The 4,637-nt window shown below is 37.1% G+C and overlaps 1 pseudogene; it reads right to left on the minus strand.

The window, feature by feature from the left end:
- Positions 1 to 429: 429 nt before the first annotated feature.
- On the minus strand, positions 430 to 4,436 carry LOC140628481 (ORM1-like protein 2 pseudogene; annotated as a pseudogene).
- Positions 4,437 to 4,637: the final 201 nt, after the last annotated feature.

The following is a 4,637-nucleotide window of genomic DNA, read 5'->3' on the forward strand; positions in this document are numbered from 1 at the left end:
TTTTTTTCCTCTTAGAACTGTTTTCGCTATATCCCAAAGATTTTAAACAGTTGTATTTTTCGTTTCATTTCTTTTTTTTTTAAGTATCTTTATTATAAGGAAAATACATAGCAAAACAGAGCTGGAAAGTAGTGTGGGTATAAGATCTAGAAAAATTTAATCATGAAACTACCTGCTCAGTTACCAAACATGTTCAAACATGGCTTCCTGCTGTGAGGGAGAGCGATTTAGCCCTTATCCTTCCCACCTTTCCTGATTCAAAAAAATCTGCTCGTAGGGCTGGGCCCAGGGAGCCCATTTTCCAATCTCTTCTCTTCCTGGAGTTTGGGAAAGTTATATAGTTCTCAGGCTTTCAAGATACAGAAGACAATATGGAGAAGGAAAGGATATTCTAGCCCTTTGGTCCAGTGTTATCCCCAGCCCTATCTCTCAGTATTTGTTGATGCCAGAGATAAACCCCATGGAATTAGGGCAACTTAGGCAGCAGTATGCTAAGCAATGAGGCTGTGTTGATGAGGAAGTGAGCAGCATCATCATTGGCGTAGAAGCTGACCAGGAGGTAAGTACAATAGGAGAGATGCTGAGGAATTTGTGGGAAGAGGTAAATTGAAGCCCATAGTCCATCTGTTCCTAGTGTGTCAGAAGCCGAGCCTTTCCTTGGTCAGGGGTCTCAAAAGGTGTCCGTTTCACAAGTTATGGATGACATTGCTCGGGGTCCAGACAATAGGTATGCTGAAGAAGGGGATGCTTAGTAGATCCACATTCAGCTGTCCTACCAAGATGATGTAGGCCAGCCAGATGCTCTGGCTCTTCATCACTCGAGTGTTGGGGTTTACTTCACTGTGTGCCACCCCCACATTCTTTCTGCTGGCTTCAAAAGCCGGTCCAACTTGAGGCACGACGTTCACTCCCACTGTATTTTTATTTTTATTAGTCTCCATGGATCTTTTTAATTCTTCTCTAATTTCCTGGTTGACCCATTCATCTTTTAGTAAGATGCTCTTTAACCTCATGTGTTTGAGTTTCTTCCAAATTTCTTCTTGTGATTGAGTTCCAGTTTCAAAGCACTGTGGTCTGAAAATATGCAGGGGACAATCCCAATCTTTTGGCATCAGTTGAGACCTGATTTGTGACCCAGTATGTGGTCTATTCTGGAGAAAGTTCCAAGTGCATGTGAGAAGAATGTGTATTCAGTTGCATTAGGATGGGATTTTCTGTATATATCTGTGAAATCCATTTGGTCCAGCATGTCACTCAAGGACCTTGTTTGTTTGATGTTCTGCTTACAAAATCTGTCATTTGCTGAGACTGCTGCATTAAAGTTTCCTACTATTAATGTATTATTATCTATGTATCTCTTTACTTTGGTTATTTATTGGTTAATATACTTGGGTGCTCCCACATTAGGGGCATAAATACTCACAATTGTTAGGGCCTCTTATTGGACAGACCCTGTATCATAGTGTCCTTCTTCATCTTTTATTACAGTTTTTGGTATAAATTCTTTTTTTTTAGTTTTTGGTATAAATTCTAATTTATCTGATATGAGGATTGCTACCCCAGTTTTCTTCTGAGGCGAATTTGAATGGTAAATGGTTCTCCACTGCTTCATTTTCAGGCTGGAGATGTCCTTAAGTCTAAAATGAGTCTCTTGTTGACAGCATATAGATGGGTCTTGCTTTCTTATCCAGTCCCATACCCTGAGTCTTTTGATGGGATTATTTAGCCCATTCATGTTCAGAGTAACTATTGAAAGATATCAATTTAGAGTTATTGTATTACTTATACAGTCCTTGTTTTGTGGATTGTTTTTTTGGTTTCCCTCTTTCTTTTACAGGGTCCCCCTTAATATTTCTTGCAGAGCTGGTTTGGTGATCACATATTCTTTCACTTTCTTCCTATATTGAAAGTTCTTTATCTCTCTTTCTATTCTGAATAACAGCCTTACTGAATAAAATATTCTTGGATGCATTTTTTCTCATTAATACCCTCTATTATTATGACAGCTCCTGCTGGCCTGCTAGGTCTCTGTGTATAGGTTTGTTGTTCATCTGATATTTCTTCCCATATAAGTTAAACATCTCTTGTCTAGAGCTGCTTTAAGAATTTTCTCTATCTTTGAAATTTGCAAGTTTCACTCTTAAATGTCAAGGTGTTGAACAGTTTTTGTTGATTTTGGTGGGTCCTCTCTATTTCTTGGATCTGAATGCCTGTTTCCTTCCCCAGATTAGGAAAGTTCTCAGGTATGATTTATTCAAATATACTTTGTGGTCCTTTCTCTCTACCTTTTCTGGAATGCCAATAGCCCTAATATTATTCCTTATCAAGCTATAATTTATTTCCCTAGACCTTTCCTCATGGGTTCTTTTTTTTCCTTATGGGTTCTTAATTGTTTTTCTTTCTTTTTTCCTCAGCTCCCTTCCTTTTCATCAACTTGTCTTCTATGTCACTCAGTCTCTCTTTTACCTCATTAACCCTAGCAGTTAGAGCATCCAAATTAAACTGTATCTCAGTTAAAGAATTTTTAATTCTGACCTTATTAGATCTCAATTTTTCAGTAAGAGAATCTCTAGAGTCCTTTATGCTGTTTTATGGAGCCACCAGGAATTTTATAATTTTACTTCTGAATTTTATCTCTGACATGGTTTTTAAATCCACGTCCAGCAAGTCTGTGGCAGAGTATTACTTCCGGGCCTTTCTTTTGTGGTGAATTCTTCCTTCTAGTCACTTTTTTCCAGTGCAGAGTGACTTATGAATGAGCAGAGTCAAAAAATATCAACCACAACTAAGTAAAATACACCCTTGATGGAAGCGATTACTTTTCTCTCTTTACATTCCAGGTTGCATTTGCATTCCAGGTAGCATTCCAACTGTTCTCTCTTTACATCTCAGGTTGAATTTGTAGGTGTTCAGTATGTTTTGAAAGTTATCTAAGTAAGTTTGTGGGACCAGATAAATTGAGGACCTCTGTTCTTCCATCATCTACCCTCCTCCCCCAGTTCTCAACTCTTAAACTTCAATAATTTATGAGGATACTTTCAAATATTGATCAACAGATAATAGAAATTATTGTTTCAAGTGGGGATGCACATTTCAAATCTTGTCAAAAGGACCTTGAAGAGAGTGAATCATCTCATAATAAATCAAATAAACTTTGCAGCAAATTAAAAGGGGAAAATTGGGATATCAATCTTGAACCAACAGTCATATTTCCTGGCACATGCAATACAAGCTCTAAATGAAGGTAAGATTATTTCAGGGTTTTTTTTTTCTGTTGTTGTGGTTAATAATTTAATCTCAATGCTTAGCAGAATGCTGCTTCAAGTAGGCACTCAACAAATATTTGTTTAATGCATAAATATGCAAGAGAGTGTATTATTAAGAAAGAGTTGTAGTCAGGTAGAGAGAGATAATGGGCTCACATGCAACAATTTAAATAGTATTAAAGTGGATATTTTTATACATCATGAGTAGCACTCAGCATTAGAGTAGTTATTTGCAATTATTGTGGTCTTGAATACCTTTATTTAGAATATTTTATTTGAAACATGTGCTCAGAATTTCTCATTTTCTGATGTGAAGGTGATCTGGCTGTGACATTTGTCACCCCATTGTCAGGTTTGATTCAGTTGATCTGTCTGGCTAGGCAGGTGTCTCCTTCCTTCCTCACTACTCCAGATGCATCCCTCAAGAAGCTGCATGCTAGGTCAAAAAGGACAACCTTCCCCAAGAGAGGAGGACTGATCTTTGGTCCAGATTATGGGGGTAGCTGTGTTCCCTTGCTATAACTTTCAAACAAGCTCTCAAGGTTCATTTTTAGGAGCATGTAGGGTAGTTAAGGTTACAAGCCTCCAGACACATCCAAAAGAGATGCTGCATATGGAAGTCTACCTTTCCTTAAAACAACAACAACAACAAAAATCTCATTTTCAAAATTGTGCTATAAACATATGTACAAATACCATTGGGAATCACAGAATCAGAATAACTTGTCATTCAAAAAAGGAATTTTGTAAAGCTTATGAGAGAACATTAATAAATATTCTAATTGCATGTAAGACCCATAGCAACTAAATGGTGGCTATATTTTGAGAAGATAATAGAAGATCAGTGACAGAGTTTGTTAGATATTTATTTTGATTGTTCAAATGAAGACATTTTTAAAAGGCAAATGAATTAAAGGATTAGAGAGGGAACACATGTGCACTGTCCTTTTTGTTTTTCCTTATAAATACTACACATGGAACTCCCAAGCTTCAGTAGATAAACATGTGGATCCAATCTATTTCTCCAAATTCTTTCTGCCATTTTCCTCATATTCCTGATACCTATGTCTACTGAAAGATGTGATGGACCCTATTTATTGCTTACCCAAAATTATCCCCTTCTTCTTGCTTACCTGTTATCACCATAGAAGCTAGGAAGTCCAGGTACATACTTTCCAAGACTTTCTTGTAGGTTGTAGTGGTCTCCTGGCCTAGACTGGGCCAATTATAAATGAGAAAAATACTTATATGGTGTGCCTGAGATTTTCTATTGTAATAAAAACTATTTCATTCCTGCTTTATATATTGTTATATAATGGCATGATGCTTTAAAGTGCAGGAGCCATCTTGCAAACATGAGAGGACATATTA

Source organism: Canis lupus, chromosome X (genome assembly GCF_048164855.1).
Source record: "Canis lupus baileyi chromosome X, mCanLup2.hap1, whole genome shotgun sequence".
Taxonomy (NCBI): Eukaryota; Metazoa; Chordata; class Mammalia; order Carnivora; family Canidae; genus Canis; species Canis lupus.